We start from the raw sequence: 19,702 nt of genomic DNA on the forward strand, positions 1-19,702 counted from the left end.
AATGTTTTCATTAAAGTAGAATCTTAGCATTGTAATCAATTTAAAGTTGTACGATAACATGGTGCAACTCAGCACCATATTTAAACGGTATTTTGATTAAAACTTTTTCCAAAACTTCAAACAATGTAAGATAATTGCAGAAACTTTTACATTTGCATTGAAAAAAAGAAGCATTTCTATTTAATTTGCCGCATTTATATATAAATCCTTGTTTAAAGTAACTAATGTTTATAAATCGTTTACTTAACGCTTAAATCCCAAACAATCCTAAACAAATAAAACAGAAAGCCGCAGTACAGCAATAGAATAAATACTCTTAAAAAGTTGTTTTCTCCCATCTGAAAGCTGATTGAGGCATTTAAAGGATTTAATAAGCCGTTTAGAACTTTTCACTTAAAGGTCGCCATAGGTTCACGAATTCGTCACTTGGAAGAAGAGAATATGGCTATGGCACATGATTGCAGTAACTTCTTCAATAGGAGGAGAAAGTATTCTATCATAAGAGACTTTCCCAATGAAATGGGTGGATACTGCTCATCCGGTTTCGAGTTTCCTAAATCTGCAGATGACGTGCCGAAAATACTGAAAGATGGGAATATGCTTTCCTATAAAGCGGATCTCAATGCTTCAGTTACGCTAGATCACATCAACCATACGAAGCTTTGTTTGTAACATAAAAGTCCAAGTATAAGAAGATTATTTATCGCTCATCCTTAATGGTCAAATTATGGGTTTTCAATTTTGTTTTCGGGTAATAAGAGCTTCGACGCGATGACTTGAATATATAACTGGTGGAAGAGTGTAAGCATTTAGTCCTCGGAAAATAATGGTTTATATATTCGAAATTATTAAGTTTTTTATGGTTAAGCTCGAGCAAAGTATGAAATTTTAAATATATTAAGATAATATTTAAATGTTGTCTTTACGTTTAAGTTAAATATTGATCTTTCATCTTTGATGGTCAAATTATGGGTTTTCAATTTTGTTTTCGGGTAATAAGAGTTTCGACGCAGTGACTTGAATATATAACTGGAAGAGTGTAAGCATCTAGTCCTCGGAAAATAATGGTTTATACATTCGAAATTTGATATTAAAATATTAAGTTGTTTATGGTTAAGCTCGAGCAAAGTATGAAATTTTAAATATATTAAGATAATATTTAAATGTTGGCTTTACGTTTAAGTTAGATATTGATCGTTCACTTTTAATGGTCAAATTATGGGTTTTCAATTTTGTTTTCGGGTAATAAGAGCTTCGACGTGATGACTTGAATATATAACTAGTGGAAGAGTGTAAGCATTTAGTCCTCGGAAAATAATGGCTTATAAATTTGATATTAAATTATTAAGTTGTTTATGGTTAAGCTCGAACAAAGAATGAAATTTTAAATATATTAAGATAACATTCAAATGTTGGCTTTACGTTTAAGTTAGATATTGATCATTCATCTTTAATGGTCAAATTATGGGTTTTCAATTTTGTTTTCGGGTAATAAGAGCTTCGACGCGATGACTTGAATATATACCCGATGGATCAGTAAAAGTGTTAAATGCATTTAGTGCTCAGAAAATAATAGTTTATATATTTGATATTAATTTATTAAGTTGTTTATGGTTAAGCTCGAACAAAGTAAGAAATTTTAAATATATTAAGATAACATTTAAATGTTGGCTTTACGTTTAAGTTAGATATTTATCGTTCACTTTTAATGGTCAAATTATGGGTCTTCAATTTTGTTTTTGGGTAAAAAGAACTTCAACGCGATGACTTGAATATATTACTAGTGGAAGAATGCAAGTATTAAATGAATTAAGTGTTCGAAAAATAATGGTTTGTGAGTTAGAAATTTGGTGTTAAATTATTAAGTTGTTAATAGTTAAGCTCGAGTGAAGTATGAAATTTTAAATTTATTAAGATAATATTTAAATGTGGGTTTTATGGTAAAGTTTAGTATTTTGTTTTGTTTTTGATGCTTCTTCTATAGAATTATAATTTAATGGTTTTAGGAAGCATAGAATTATGGTATATATTTTGAAATGGGCAAGAGATGTGCATTTTATCAAATATATTATTAAATGTATTTTAGAATAAACAAGCGTGATTTTACCAACGAATCTATTAAAGATACTTCTTAAATTTATAATTTGCTTATTTGAAAGAAAACGTTACAAAATTTGGTTATCACACTGCAAATAAGATTTTATCAACGAAACTATTAAGAAACAAGTATTAAAGGTATTTTTTAACATATGAATTGCTTATTTTTAAAAAAACGTTAAAATCCACTAGAGCATGAAACCGAATTTGATTGGACACTTTTTAAATGCGTGTTTATTTTTTATCATACAAAGATTATATATTAAAAACAGCTAGGAATTTTTTTTTTCATAAAAACGGTGTTTAACGATGGTTATAAATAAATGAAAAACAAATGGTTTAAGTCGACTTAATTTAACAATAAAACCTACATCAATGTTATTTAAAATATTTACTATATTTAAGATTTAATAAGCTTAAAAATTAAGGAATTTTTTTTCACCATGGTTGCTTAAAATACTCTTAAAACACATTTTCTAAGACTATCGAATAGTCAAGTATCTTTTATTTATTGGAATGACAAAAGACTGAGAATTAAATGAACAATCCTTCTAAACTACATTAATATAACAATAAAATGAAAACATTAGAGTAAATCATTCATTTTTAGAGTTTATCTCGTTGAGTAACGATAAAGTCTGCAATCTAAACTCGATGAAAATATGAAGTGTTTATTTTGATGATTTAAAAAGCAGTTGATGTTTATGATTACTTTTCAACGTATATATTAAGCCACTTTACAGAGACAACTTATTTTATTAAGGGCGATAGTAAACTGAAGAGGCATTTTTAGGGCTGTTGGCGACTGAAATTGGTCTCAACTCATCAGGATTGGCTCAGGTTGCTGAAAGGTTTGCCAATTTAGTTTCGTTTCATCTTCTGCCATTTGAGGACATAAATTAGGATCAAAGTAAATATGTTTATCGTTATCAAAGGCTCTAAAGACATTATTCAGTAAAGTGCTCGAGAGATCTATCTCTAGTTTCATTAGATAAAGTGTTTGGAATGACATATTGAGTGCAACTTTAGATTGATCCTTCTCTATTGGTACAGTAGATATTTAAGGAAAGTAAATGTGAAAGTATGGTGTACAAATGTAAGAAATTATATAAATTCTATATCGCCATTCGAATGTACTTATTATACTACACTGTAAAAAAAAAAAAAAAAAAAGAAAAGGTTTCATGAAATTGAATAAAAATGTGTCAAAATAAGTCCGAAACAAATGAAAGTCGAAATTGAAAACCAGGTACTCAAAATTGAAAGAGAATACACTCATTTTTGAGTAAGCTGCATCGTTTTAAAGGAGATATGGAGAGATAAATGTGTCAATGAAATGTTTATTGGCTGTTAGCTGTATTCAAACCAAGGACCTCCGGGTTTGTAGTAGGATGCTTTAATCACTGTAACTGCAAAACCCAGTCCAGGGAGAATTGGTCGCTGTAACGACACATAAAGATATATTTATTTCCAATTTCAATGGTAAATTGGCTTTTAATTTGGTAAAAATAGTTTCACTTTTTGCTTATAACGCTATATCTTAAAGACTTTTAAACGAATAGAATATATAAGGCTTCTTAATTTTCCCTGGACTGGGTTGTACAATTATGGTGGTTAAAGCATTCCTACTAAGAATCTGGAGCTCCTTTGTTCGAATCTTGCCGGCGGCCAACGAACTTTTTTCTCACACATATCTACTTCTACATTATTTTTGAGACTATGCCTTTTGCTCAAAAATTAGTTCATGCTGTTACAATTTTGAATACATGGCGTTGCGTTTTCAAATTCGACTATAATTTTATATTAATATTCAAATAAATCATTTTTAAATAGAACTCCCACGGCATTTTTTTTTATATTTTAAAAGGATGGTTCAATTTATAGAAATAACTCTTGAAATCGCATTGTCAATATGTTAAACATGCGTTGACATGAAATCTCATTGTCAATGTACATATACCAAACATTAGGTTTTTCATCATTATTTACCAAGATGAGATAATAATGAAAACATGAATTCATTTACGTTTGCTGAATTTTTTTGTTTTTACATACAATTGACATTTTAGCACAAAAATGTAATACAATATTTAATACCAATTAAATGAAACACTCTTAATATATAATATTAATCACAAAAATATATAGAATTTCATTTTCAACAAACCAATTTATTAGTATAAAATATCAATTGACCACATGACATGCACATAATTGTTCTCTTTTATAATGTAACAAAGTTAAATAACTTAGTTTAAGATTTTAAATTGAAAAGTAATCAAGGCTAAATGCATAATTGAAATTTAAGAAAATAATTAAAAGAAGTCTTTTGCCGATAGGTAAAATATATCTTGCATTTACCATATAACAAACACGTTATTGTTCATTGTTATAATATCAGCATAAGATCTAAGAGGCATAAATAAGATTTCAAATTGGAAAGTAGTCAAGGTTGAATGCATAATTGAAATAAAAGGAACACATAAGATTGTAACACGTCTTTCCTGAGTTTCTACAAGTCAGAAGTTTTACCCTTGAAAGGAATTTCAAAGCAGAAAACTGCACAACTCATTTGATTAAATAATATTACTCACGCTGTTGAAAAGTTATTTCCAGACTGCGAACTCCAAGAAAACGCAAAGTACTTACTTTTGGACTTACTTCTCTTGAAACAGTACTTCCAAAATTTCCTCAGTCCTTCAAATGCGCTTTAATTGAATTGAGTTAGGACACTTACCTAGTTAGTTCTGACTGAAGTGTTCTAAACTGGCTTATTTAAATAGTTTACTTGGTGCAAAAATTTATGTTAAAAATAAACTAAATCAAAAGTATATTTGCATATGTAAACAGTCAAAAGTATGCAAATTTCACTTATAACTGAAAGTAGAAAGGGAACATAGAACGATTTCGCGAGATGAATGTTAAATTAAGGCTTTTCTTTGAATTTCAAAGCTACTATAAGGAACTTATCAATTGATTTGAAACAACTGAATAGAATCGTCTGCTCCTTTGTAACAAGAAGTACACTTCATTTGATTATCTAAATTAAATCTTATTCATCAGACGATTTTATTCTTTATGTATTCTAACTTATTATAATGGTTAGGCTTAGTGTGAAATTCAAATTTAGAACACATTTTTATTATCATTTTACATAAGAACAAAACAATAAATCTGAGAATATTAGCAAAAAGAATAGTATTTTGTCAGAATTAGATGTTAAAATCTCACCCGTCAGCTATCAAACCACTTGTGCAAACCTATGGGCACCGGAATGGAAACTTACCTAGAAAAAAAAAAAAGAAAAAAAATTAATTCAACAGAAAAAGTATTTTCAAGTTTTGAGTATATAATAATGGATTATAGGTTTGCTAAGCAAGCCAGCTCTCTGCAAATGTTATTACCATTTCGCAATGCGCCAGTCTAACTGGTAAAATAATCAAAATTCATTATCCCGCCGGGTATTTTGAGGCTTATTACAATCAGCCCGAATCAGACTTACTGCAGCGAACCTTATCAATGGAGCTATTATTGTTTTTTAAGCAATCCAGCTCTCTGCAAACGTTACCACCGTTTCGTAATCACCAGTCTAATTGGAAAAATTCTCAATATTTTTAATCCAATCTGATATTTTGAGGCTTATAACAATCAGCCCGAATTCGTTAAGGCTTATTGTAATGAACCTTGTCACCTGGAGCTACTTTTAGTTTATTTCTCTAGTTTGGATTTTTATGAACATTTATTCCTTCATTAACATTTATTCTTTATTCTAAGGTCAATGCAAATGTTTCGACCATAATTCATTTTGTTATAATTTTCGAATTGGTTTAGGTGATTGGGCTCTCTACAATAAATATAAAACATGTTAAGCTATGTGGAAAATGCTCGAATCTTTTCCAATTAATTCAAAAATGATGGTGCCTGTTTGCTGAGAGGCATATTTTTCAATCAAACAGATATGTTTTTTAAACATGCAATATGAATAAATGACACCACTTCTGACTTAACTTTATAAAATTCAGAATATGCAGCTTTAATACGAAAAGAGTATATAGAATAAATAGTTTTAAAGTTAAAAACTAATTTATAATTAAACAATTTGTATAAAATATATTAGGATTAATATCAGAGTTCATAGAATATATTAATATACACACAATATGAAAGATAATTAAGAAATTACAATTATCAAAATTAGCATGCTATATTATTTTAATTTCTGTAAAGTAAGATATGCAAAACAGACCCAAAAAGTGCAAAAAAGAAAGAGAGAGAGAGAAAAAAAAAGAACAGCTGCATTATAAACGTATTTTAAAACAGAATGAAATATAAAATAAACTTCCATTGAGTAGCATATATAGCACATTTGTCAACTATATGACGCACAGAAATTACTAATATGATAAATTGGATAATATGAAGACATCAAGAGAAGCAGGACAGAAAGCTTTTCAACTAGCTAAAAGACATTTACGCTCCAGAATAGGATCAATTAAGCACTCGCATAAAAAAAATACCTTTTTGAGCAAATAAGGAAAAAATTGAGTAGGCTTATAAAGTTCAACATGAAATAAAAAAAGAAAAACTCACAATTGAAAATGTCAGTAAAAACAAATATAGGAGTTTTCAGAGACAAAGCAAGTCCCATTTGTCAATTTCCCACTCTCTCATCTATTAACGATGGATTTCGAAGAGCTTAGGGGCCTTGGTGACAGGGGCAATAGCAAACACCTTACACGACTAACAGCATCGTGCTTATAAACAAAGCAAAAAGGAGGGGTGAAAGTCTGTCTCCCTGTAGTGAAAATCCCAAAACCCTCTTGGATGAGGGTGTCTGTCATCTCTTGGTGACCTCACTTCCTTGGGAAAGCTGTAACTTGAGAAATCAGTTAAGCTCACGCAATAGATAGCTTTAATTTCCCGAATTCAAAATATTTGAGATGGGCATTAGAGATCTTACGAAGGTAGCAAAGATGTTTTTTTTTTCTTCTTGCCGTTTTTGTATCTGTAAAAAATATATAAAGAATTGTGGTATAAAGAAAGTAATTTCTAAAAGTCAGACTTAGGTAAAAAAAAAAAAAAAAAAATATCACTCTTCTTTCGAAGAAAAAATTCGAATTGAAATTTAGATTTGCCTAATCAGAAAGAGAAATTTTTAAATATTTTTCTCACACTTTAGATATTTTAGACTCAGCTTTCATTTGAATGGATAAGCATATAAAGGGCATTATGCATTGCTAGACCTTAGATGAAGGAGGCTCTACGTCTTTTTTTGGAGCTAAAAATGTTTCTAAGTGCTTTCTTTATTTGGCACCAAATAGTTCACGGAAGCAAATTAAAACGCTTAGAAATCGAACAGTTTGAATGATTATTGGGGACTCAGGACTTACAGATTTTATTAATTGGAAAGATTGCAGACAAAAAAATAAAGGCAAGACATTACTTTTATTTCCTATTATCAACGTATAAAATTTAAAGCTAATTTACAGAGGTTCACTAAAATACCAATTATAATTTTCTCCCACCCAGCTTTTGCATTACCATTGGTATCTTATTCATTTGAAAGAAATCCATTAAAAATATCAAATTTTGCAATAAAATTCAATTGAAATAAAATAAATTTTTCGTCGTGTTTGGTTAAATGAGCCCTATAAAACAATGTATTAATATTGTTTAATGAACAAGTATATACTTCATGAATATAATGTGGAAAAAAGTATTGTTCCGAATAATTTAAAATTGCATTTGTTCAAAGTTAATTCTTCAATTAACAGAAATAACTCGAGATTTTTGAAGCAACCATGGAAATTAAAACACTTTTATGCTCTTAAACATTCACAGAACTTTGTCATTATTTAGACATTTTCTACTAGGAGATTTTATGTCAAAGAAGCAAGCGTTTACGTTATATTTTTTTGCAATCAGTTCGGTAGTAAAGTTCGATAGAATCGACTTTAACTTCACTACTAGAAAAGCAGTTGAAAGTGCCTGTTGGACAAGAGGGCAATCTTAGCCTAAGTCAGATGTGACCCAAAGGGCTGGAAGGAAGAAGCGAGATTTAATCATCAACTCTTGCCCATCTACTGGGAAATCATCAGTTTCATCCAACCTCTACAAAGTATTAAGCCCTCTTGGCATCTCTTTCCGACTGACTTTTAGATCTTACATCCAGAAGACCTCGTAAACATTTATTAAAAATCTCTTTAGTGCTTGCTTCTTTCAGTAAGGTAGTGTTCCCTTTGGCGGGCCATTACGTAATTAGGATTGTACCCTAGGGGTTTCCCCTAGTCTACTTTTCAAATAGCTTCTGATTCCGACATCGTAAAGGTCTGGATGAAGAGTTCCTGGTTCTTTCGTGTCTTTTTGATCAACAGCTCTTTTGCTAAATTAAAACTTGGGATTCTACATTGGACCCTAGAGTGAATGACACTAAATCACTCCTTTCGGGTGATTTAAAAGCCTTCCTATGAATGCAATGGTGGTACGCCACATTAACTTTTCCTGCGTGAAATCAAAAAGACATAAATCTCGGAAAGAGCTGGGCAAAGCAAATTTTGGGTTTAATCTGAAAATAAACTCATTTTCCTTTTCAAGAATTTCCAGAAGCAAGTGGGTTTTCGAAAGCTAAGGATAAGGAATTTTATTAACCAACGCTGGTTCAGATTTACAAATAGACCAATATGCCATGCATCATGAGTCCAGAAATCTCATTAATATTTCAAATTTGTCATTAACGGAAAAATCGATTAAAATTGTTATGTATCAATTGAGTAAGGTTGCCAAGCATATGAAGCTTTGAAGCTACCGTACCGTTTTTAAATCATACTCTAAGCTACCAACCAAAGGAAACGTCATTTTAAAAATAAAAAATCTTACATTTGGCTTATTGAATTAGTATGCTAGTTAAGGCTATTTACCCAAAATGTTCCCTCGATCTACTAATAGCGCACGATCGACGACTCGGAGATCATTTATCTAGAGTATTGTAGAGCAAACTAGATCAGTATTTTTTACGATTTTTCTTTTAAACAAGTGTTCTTAAAAATAATAATTTTATTTGAAATATTAGATATCATACGAGATTAAAATTGGTAAAAGTTTGAAAAGATACATAGTGCTGTAGAATATATTTAATTTAATCCTTACTTAACATGATTTCGAAGTGTATTTACTGTTGCAAATTATATTATCGTTCAATTCCACTGCAGCCTGAGTATGTTGCTATTTTGAACCATATCACGGTACTCCTTAAATATAGTTACACGATACTATGGTTTAACTTGAAAAGATATATGGTTCAATTTAATGTTTTATTACGGTGGTGGCTAATTCGCTTTTCATTAAGGTTCAATTTCTCGGAGGCTTGCCATAAAAAACATCAAATGCAAATGGTACCTCTTCCGAAAGAATTAATTACAATGCGTTCAAAAAGTTGCAACACTTTCAACGGATGGAAAGTTATACATTTGCTGACATTTATTAAGTTACATTTCGCGTATATAAACGGAAAATAAATAGTGAATAATTCATAACGTACATTAAAATGTAATTATTTAACAAATTATTATTATGCACTGGGGCAGAAAAATTTGTTGATATGGCATCTCAATTACTAAGTTTGCTCTTAAACACAGCTCTAGGCGCAATAAGCACTTTCGTAGCTCTAAATTGAAGGAATCCTTTTTCGATGGTATGGAAAAATGAAGCAATGGGACAGAATCCCATCCATCTTCGTCCCGCGTGATAATTAAAGTCCCTGTGGGACAAGGCGAGCACAAAATCTAGTAACTAAGGGCCGCAGGTGGCTATAGGGTCGTCAGAAAAAAAGTTGCCGAAAAAAAGTGAACAGGAGGGGAAGAAAAGCGGAAAGGAAATGTACCTTTAGAAAAAAAAATTTTTTTTTTCAGCTAGAGCTTTAATAAATTCACCGAAATTAGAAATAAAAAAAAGAGGTATTCACATTTTTAATTTTTTATACAACTCCAAAACCATGTCAGTACCTTTTTTGCTCATTTGCTTGAATAATTAAAATTTATAACAAAAATGAATGAGAAAAAAGGAGAGGGGGAAATATAAAAGCCCAACCTTACGGGGGTATTTTTTCGAGAACATTCTTTTCTGTAGCATAAAAGCATGCAAATCTTCTCTTTGTTAGCTTTCTTTCTTTCAGTTTTTTTTTTTTTTATTATTTTTATTTAATGAGATGCGTTTTCTTCTTCTAACAGCGAATTTGCCATTTGATGAAATCAGTGTACCTGAGAAATGTTTCTTTTTTCCTTTCTTATTTTTTTTTAACGTTACAGAAAATAACGTTTAATTAACATATTCTACGGCGGGTTCGTTAGAAAACTTTGAATCTTTAGAGGTGGTAGCATTTGAATGGTATATATCTAAAGTCTTTTTTTTTTATTTCTTTATTATGGGAATAGATAAATGAAGATTTTTCAAGCCAATTATTATGTGGTAATAATGCGAAAACAAATAAGCATTTTTTTTCTTTACTTATATGAGCAAATTTTTCATAAAAAAATAAGACTAAAATTGATATGGGAAGTATAAAAGATTGCACTTTTTTGGGATACATTTGATATACCACGTTAGAACTTCCTACATTTTTGAAGTAAAAATAATTTAACAAGCTAATTAATAAATTAAAAATAAATTTTAATTTAAAGTTAATTAAAATTTGAAACAAGTCTTGTTAATTTTGCGGGGGGAAAAAAGCTATCGTCAGGTCTGAAATATGCTTTGAAAACTGATTGTTCAAATTAAAAATGATTGAATTTATTTTTTCAGAAATTCTCGTGACATATCAGTTATTTTAGTGTTGATACAGTTTTCTTTCTTTTGCTAGAGTCCGAAATTTCTGGTTTATTGCGTTTACTTTGAATTTTCCAGAGAATAAATTTAAGAATTTAATTACTTAAAAAAAAGAAAAGAAAAAAAACAGACAAATAATTTTTAACTACATAATATAAAAAAAAAAACAACTTTTTGTTTAAAACGGGGTTTGCCAAGGTGGGCCCATCCCAGAAAAACCCAAGCGGTTTTTTTTTCTTCCAGATGCGTCCCACTTGAAAAAAACTTATCTCCACACCGAATTGGGTTTTTCCCATTTTATCATTTCCAATAGATTTTTCTTGCAGTAATTAAACAAAATTTTTCTTTGAAAGTATTGATTGAAAAATTAAACTGATAAAATTTTATACAAAATTACATGAAGTAAAAAATTTCAGAATAGATTTTTTTTCTTAGTGCAAACAAAATTTTAATATAAATGAATAACTCACGTAATAAAAATAAAGTACCGATTAAAAAAAAAAAACATATTGCTAAAATATAATACATTACTTATCTATAAAATAAATTATTTGGATTGTAAGCCCTTCACTTAAAACGTATCGGCATATATATATATATATATATATATATATATATATATATATATATATATATATATATATATATATATATATATATATATATATATATATGTAATACAAAAATTATATACTTTTGTATTAATAAAAGCATTAAAACTTCATTCCTTTTCATAAAATATCTTTAGTAAAAGATAAGGGTAGAAATTCTATTTTGGGACTTCAAGGCTAAAAACATGCCCATGAATAATAATTGGATTTATACTTCAAAAGAGAAGTTATTTTAAGATCTTTCACTTCCATATATGGAAAGATTAAACGATTTGCTATGAGTAATAAATAAATTGATGAGGCGTAAGAATACAGAAAAAGGCATATGACTGGGCCTCTTTACAGCTAAAAATCATCCTATAAAATGCAGGAGCAATGTTTTAGCGTGACTTTTTGGTGTATAATGTTTACCAACTAAACTCCGTCGGATCTGACTGGAACTTTGTCCCCCCTCTCCAGCCGGGAGAGCGGGGATGTGACTTCGGCTTCACGACCTATTTACTAAAATAAAATCTTGTGCACAACATGTTCTCATTATTCCTGCTTTCTTGACAAATAAATCCACCAAAATATAGGGGTTGTTGCCCTTATATTAGAAGCCGGCAGGATAGTTGCTTGCGGAGGAAATTTACGCATTTCTATCTCAAAAATTAAGATTAGCGGAGCCCGGCTGGGACTTCGGAAAAATCAGCGGTGAAAAAATGCATCGAAAATATCGAATATCTCATTCGCATGGACAGTTGAAAATTTAGCAAGTCAAATTTTTCTGCAACTCATGGTAATTAATAATTCATCGAGTATCTTCAACAAAAAACAAATTCTTTAATCGTCAAACTTTTCATTTGTTTAAATGATACCTACATCCAGTGGTACTTTCCGTTCGTGTACTACCTTCCTTTTGTGTATGCTGCATTTTATGTCTAACGTTCTGAAGGCGAAGGATGCAACTAGAGAGTTGAGCTACAATATTTCACCACCCTTGAAGTCCCAAAATAGAATTTCTACCCTTATCTTTTACTAAAGATATTTTATGAAAAGGAATGAAGTTTTAATGCTTTTATTAATACAAAAGTATATAATTTTTGTTTAAGATCTTTCACTTCCATATATGGAAAGATTAAACGATTTGCTATGAGTAATAAATAAATTGATGAGGCGTAAGAATACAGAAAAAGGCATATGACTGGGCCTCTTTACAGCTAAAAATCATCCTATAAAATGCAGGAGCAATGTTTTAGCGTGACTTTTTGGTGTATAATGTTTACCAACTAAACTCCGTCGGATCTGACTGGAACTTTGTCCCCCCTCTCCAGCCGGGAGAGCGGGGATGTGACTTCGGCTTCACGACCTATTTACTAAAATAAAATCTTGTGCACAACATGTTCTCATTATTCCTGCTTTCTTGACAAATAAATCCACCAAAATATAGGGGTTGTTGCCCTTATATTAGATATATATATATATATATATATATATATATATATATATATATATATATATATATATATATATATATATATATATATATATTCCCAAATGATTCCCAAACAAAATTAAATAGTAAAACTAAAATACTTATTAAATTAAAGAGAAATTTTATAACCATCCAAGGAATGCCTTAGAAAATGATTTCCTTGAAATGTAATCAACCAAAACAAACTATAATTCAAGAATACATTTCAGTCATCGGAGTCCTTAATAATCTGGACAAAGTTGTTTCCTTTTGAAGAGTGGACACTGCAATTATTATATTGGATCTAAGCATCTTCAAGGCGTGCATAAATTAGAAAATCGCCTTCGAAAGGCCCTAAAACTCCGCCAGCTTAACGCCCGACCCATTAATGCGATGCAATATATATGCATACCCTATCTTAAATTCAGATGCATTGTTAAATCCAAGTCGATTCAATAAATTGATCCTAAGGAAACGGGTTAAGGCATGCTCAACAAACGAGGCGGCAAATGGAATTTCTGGTCAGAGCGTGAAAAGTTTTGGAAAAGCCTGAAGAAAGTTTCCAAGCTGGTATTCTAATTAGGAAAGATGCGGCAAGTAGAAGTATGTTGACAGACTCGGAGCTCTTGTTATGAATATTGAATGTTCTTCCAAGTATTAAGAAGGGTAAAAATTGTCTAGGCAGATCACGCGCCAGTTTCTCATTGTGTTTTGGAAGTCCCTCTTTTGTGAAGAGCGCTCAATTAACGGAGAACGTGCACAACATACACACGCTCCAATACCACAAAAAGAAAAACTACATTAATGATTATATACGAATAACGGTAAGTAATAAATTAATAGATACTACAACTTTCACTTCATCGATTCATTATGTCAAGAAACAATCAAGATTTATGCCTTGCTACCGAACTATGTTGTGTTCTTGTTTAATAAAGGAAAAGATAACGTGTTCTATATGTCTTTAGGTTAAGAACAATCAAAATGCTGTTGATTCGATTTATGAATTAATGGAAAGGCTAAATTTATTTTAGCTAGCACCAAAGTTGGTGTTTTATATGCATGTGAGAAGATACTTTATTAAATTATTATGTATTTGATATTTTCACAAGATAAATTGAAGCGTTGATCATCAATTTTTTTCTCCTTTGAATACAAAAGTAGTTTTCAGAAAGGCACTTTTTAATACGATTAACTTATTCCTTTCAATTGATTATTTAAACTTATTATTTTATAAAATACAGATAGGATAAGTATGAACATCAAAACATAACAAGCAAGGTGTTTTTTTTAACAACGTAATAAAAAATAGAAAATGAAAGATTTCGCTGTTTATTTTCTGTTTCGAAATGAGTTAAATTTTGAATTTATTATTGAATCTATTTTTTAATAATTCTTAAATTAAAAGTTAGACGACCTTTTATCCAGTAAAAATTAAAATTAATATGTGTCAGAATACTTAGCAAAATAGAAAACAAAAAATTATGCACATGGGAGTCGCAAGCTAATCCGAAGAAACCGATTTAACCGAAGAAAAAACAAAACTGTTGTAGAAATTTGACGAATCGCAGTACAGGAAGAAAAATGTAATAAACAACAAGACAGTTTTGATAGTGGGGGGGGGGGGGGACATCGAGGAGTTAAAAGACGATTATTAGAAACAACTTCAAGTTTTAAACTCCGATTAAGCCTATTTTGATGTTTATAGCATTTGCTTTCTTGTACTGTAATTTGTCAGTTTTCGAAAAAGTCTTTGTATTTTCTCCTTTGATTGTGGTCTTTAGGGAACACCATGCATATGAATTTTGCAATAAGTTCTGTAATCTGCAAACCAATGCGCAATTTATATTGCATGCTGATTTTATTTATAATATAGTTCAAATCCATACACAGTTTTTTTATGTACAGTAATAAAATGTTTAGTAAAAAAAAGTTAAAGTTAACCGAAAGTCATCGGGGCAACTTATTACGAACAATTTAAATCGCAACTTCAAACGAGTAGATAAATAAAAACAGATAAACAAGCTTACTCTTACGAGATGAGTTTGATTAAAATGAATCATTTCGAAAATAGATTTGATAAATAAATCTTTTATCTACCCAAGTATTTAATAGCCTTCTCATATCCGGGTACATCTTTCATACCAAACCTGCTTCAGGTGAAAATTTATCCATCATCTTCAACTCAAAGATTAGAAGAAAGAAAATCAACTTTTACGAAGACACCATTATGTTCTATAAGGAGCATTAAAAATTTCCTATTCCATTCAATGCTAAACTGGTTGGAACGAAGATTTTACCAAACAGTTGAATCTTCACCAACCCTGGGGGGTGTCTCTATTACATTTTCTTTCCTAGTTACTAAGAATACAAAAATAGTAGATTTAACAGTGTTGCGATAGTAAATAATTCCTGCTTATTTCTATTTCTCGCCTGAGTGAATTTAAAAGCAGGAAGGGATGAGATCCTATAGGAGACTGGATGCATTCTTAATTGGAAGATGTTTTTTTGTACACTTATCGCCTTTTGCAGATTAACGATGCATGAAAAATGGAAATCAAACAGAAGAAAATAAGAGTATCTCTATTGGCAAACGCAATATCAAGTTAGAGAAAAAGCTTTCTTTTATTTCCTTAGTAATAATTGCATTTCCTTTGGGGTATTAAAAAATTGTTCGGGTAGAAACGGAATTTCCCAAAATGTTTGAGGTAACATGTTGCTTGCTTGAGTTATTTAAATCTATTATATTTTATTATGAAGGATTTATTTTAGTTTTAAGGAAAACAGGAATTAAACAATTTTATGTTAAATTTTAACCTATTAAAAATTTTTTTAAATTTTTACAAATATTTTTAAATTTTCATTTAAATTTATTGTTAGCAAAATTTTATGTGATGTATTATATATCATAAGCATATTGAAGAAATTTGCTTAAATGAATTTCTTGGAATATATTAGGAATAACTTTTAAATCATAAAAATTCGGATGAAATTTTTAACTCTTAAATCATAAAAATTTGGATTTCTGAAAATTTTTTTTAATTAGATTTTGGATACTTCAGAGGTAAAAGTTAAGTTTATAGTAATTTGCATCAATTTTGTAGAATCAGTTTTCGATTACTGATTGTGCACCATTTTTCTTTTAATTCGTAATAGTCTGCACACTAAAAAAAATGTTTCTGTCATTGATACATAGAAACTGTAGGCGTCTTAAGAATCACGCTCTTAGTGTTTAAACATGCAGTCAAAAAAGAAGCTTTCAGAGAAGGGAAGTGTTATTAGTGAAATGCACTTGATATTTTCTTCCACTCTAAAAAGACTCATAGACTGCCACTTGGTACCTTATCCACCAGAATCTCAAAAACTGCATTGACTTATTACTGCATTGTTAAATAAGACTATAGTTAAATATTCCCTAAAAAAAATCTAAATTTTTCCAAAAATAATATTTATTATCTTCAATTACACTAAGAAGCATTTTTTTTCTGCTGCATAAGATTTTTGAACAGATCTTAAATATTTTCGCTCCACTTATTTCAAATCTACAAGCTACAGTTTTTATGCACTTAAATTATTTATTCCTCACCAGGATTCTTTAAATCTCACTTGAGTGACAACTAAGTCGCCCCACTTCTCTGCTATGTATGGTGTGGTAGGAAGGTGATAATACATCTCAATATATGATGAAAAACGTTAAAGTCAGATGAATTTTTTATTTTTTTTTTGAATTTTTTATTTTCAAACAGACAGATAAGTGCATATGCATGAACATAAGCTTACACGTTCTTTATAAACTTGTATATTGATCAAAATTTTTTTCTCTCTAATGCTCACCCAGATGTTGACATTCGGTTATCGGAAGGGCAGATTTATTGACCACTCTTTCAGGGACACTATATTATGTAACATTGCTTCCACAGTAGGAAGAAGAGATTGAATAGAAAAGAGAATGAAAGAACATCCATGCCTTGTACGGAATTCGAACCCAGGACTTTTCTGAAATGAGGTCAGCTCCCTGACCACCATACAACGGTCGGCAGACAAAAAAGAAACTGAGATAAAAATATCATTTGAAAAAAAATAAAAAAAACTCTAGCTTTCCAACTAAAACTAAGTTTAGATTTGAAATTCCCACACCCGAATTAGGCAAGATCAAAAACTTGTATAAATGCATCAAAATTTGCTCCGCAGTGTTATCAATTAATAATAAATCAAAATATTAAATTAGTTTAATGATAGTACTAAATAGTTTGCAAAAAATAAATTTAAAAGAAATCAGAATAAAATATAGAATGTAAAGCTATGATTCATTTCATTATTCGAAAATAAGTTTGGTAAAAATTGCGATAATGCTTTCGATTTAATATCCCATTTAAAAGCATTGAGCGCAAATGAAAAAATAAATGTTCTCCAGCGTTATCAATTAGTTATAAATAATAAGATCAAATTGGTTTAATGAGAGTACTAAATAGTATGCAAAAGGAAAAAAAAAATCAGAATAAAACATAGAATGCATATCTATAATTCATTTCATCTTCCGAAGATATGCTTTGTGAAAATTACGATAATGCTTTCGATTTAACATCTCATTTAAAGGCATTGAGCGCAAATGAAATCGTATTTTCCACCAATAGCCTACTGGAGTCAGTGTTTCTGTCATTTTTCCGTTCGTTTCTTGGTTTCTAATTATAAGAAATTAGGTCATTTGAAATTCAGATCATGAATAAATAAATCACCACACAAAGTGGATTTATATATTCATGAACTCCCAGTTAGTTATTCACGGTGTGTTTCGCTTCAATTCACCAGAAGTTTCTCGTTTAATGGTCTTTGAAGCCAAAAAATCAATGCCTTTACATTTACAAAGTGTGAAAATTTTAGATTTTATTACTACTATCTACTACAATGGAATTTTAAACAGCAAAGAAAAATGTTTCTTTGTAATTCGAACACAAAGTTCAGGTTATGATGTCAGATAAATACCGTAGCAATTTCAAAAGTTTACTCCGTTTAATGGTCTTTGAAGCCAAAAAGTCAATACTTCATGTTCAAAAATTTAGTACAAAAATTTAGTGCAACTATATCTATTGCAATGGTATTTTTAAGAACTCGAGAAAAATTTCTAACGTTCCTCTCTTACAAAGGTTAGACTATGATAACAATTGAATACTGTGACAATTACAAAAGCTTCCTCGGTTTAAATAGATCTTGGAAATCGGAAAGTCAATACAAGTTTTAAAAATTTTATTGCAGCTATGAAATGAGACAAGCTCAACCTAACGCTGGCTTGGGCTTGTTTACTCGAAAAAAAGGTTTCGGGCTCGGACATTTGATATAATTTTCATAAATTTTTTTTACTATTTTTAAACAAACGCTAGATTTAATCATTACGGAGAAAAAAATTTAAAATTAATAAGGTATAAAAAATTACAGCTATATGCTACTTCTGTTCGGTGCTGTTTAAGTACTGAAATAGTATTTGAAAAGAACTATAAAAATTCTATTAAAGCATGGTAGCAATTGAGTACCGTGGCAAATACAGAAGCTTTCATCGTTTAATGATCTTAAAACCGAAAAGTCAATACCTTACATTTATACAAAGAGTGAAAATTCTATTACAACTATAGCTACTGCAAAAGTATTTTAAAGAATTTGACTTAGAACCTTACTTACTTTCAATATAACTATCACTTTTCCATGATAATGGTAGCATTTTGAATTAAATCCAGTAAAAATTAAATTAAAAAAAAGCTTCTGTCTTCTTTGAAGTAAAAAAATCAACCATTACTAAGTAAGAACATTTTATTGTAACAATCTACGGACAGTTTTTTTTTTTTCAGTACCTGTGAAAAATTCCAAATGCTTTAATAGAGTTTCAAAGAATAAATTAAAACGTTTCTTTCTATTTTTAGTTCTAAGTTTACAAAATCGTGATGGAGTATTAAGGTGACGATAATAATCAGATAAATTTATACAGAAAAGATCCATGCAGGTTTCAAAAATTTAGAAAATAATCCTCGAAGAAGTAGTAAATTTCTGAAAATATTAAAGTAAACTTCCTATAAATAGAATATCTTCCTTCTTTGTTTATAAGATTTCTTAAATATTCTTTTACAGAAATATTTGAAAACTATATAACCATAATGACTATTTTTTTTATAATGCTGCTTTTCTTTCCTTTCTGAATAAGGATACAGCAGTAAGTCATAAGCATTTCTTTTGACCTGACAGGTAAGTGAAAAACATAAAACTCTTCATAAGGGTAATTTAGAATATATTTGAGGATCTCTTACAGTCGTTCTTTTATTTTTTCATTCTATGAAATATTTTTTACATCATTCATTAATGAGCTTACTGTATATCAATTAGTAAAACTAGTTAGCGAGTTTTGACTTACAGAAGAAAAACAATATATGAAATCAATCACTTGTGTTAAGAGACACAAATTTGTGAAACTTATAATTTGTTAAAAATTCCGAAGAAAGCACATCAATCAATCTCGAAAGTGTATCGGTTGGATTAAAAACATCATCTTTACTTTTTATTTTTTTTTTTTTGGTAAAAGGAAAGGTAAAAATTTGACCTAGAGTTAAATAGTTACCATTCCTACCGTATTAAAAGCTAAGACAAATCATGACTTTCTACGGGTAATCTAAAAAAAAACGAATAAAAAGCAAGAAATTGATATTACTTTTACGCGAAGAGGAATATACATAACTAG

At 29.7% G+C, this 19,702-nt stretch overlaps 1 protein-coding gene across 7 annotated transcripts in view; it reads right to left on the bottom strand.

Annotated features, from left to right (window-relative positions):
- LOC107443783 (plexin-A2) overlaps positions 1 to 19,702 on the bottom strand; it is a 285,630-nt gene that overhangs the window by 213,797 nt on the left and 52,131 nt on the right. For 3 of the 7 annotated variants that reach the window (XM_016057792.4, XM_016057758.4, XM_087155763.1), the window contains exon 2: positions 5,329 to 5,383. The exons of the other annotated variants lie outside the window; for them this stretch is intronic. The gene's annotated coding sequence lies outside the window, so the exon portion shown is untranslated. The remainder of the gene's footprint in view (positions 1 to 5,328; positions 5,384 to 19,702) is intronic. 7 annotated transcript variants of the gene reach the window in all.

Source organism: Parasteatoda tepidariorum, chromosome 12 (genome assembly GCF_982258835.1).
Source record: "Parasteatoda tepidariorum strain Cologne lab strain chromosome 12, Ptep-v5.0, whole genome shotgun sequence".
NCBI lineage: Eukaryota > Metazoa > Arthropoda > Arachnida > Araneae > Theridiidae > Parasteatoda > Parasteatoda tepidariorum.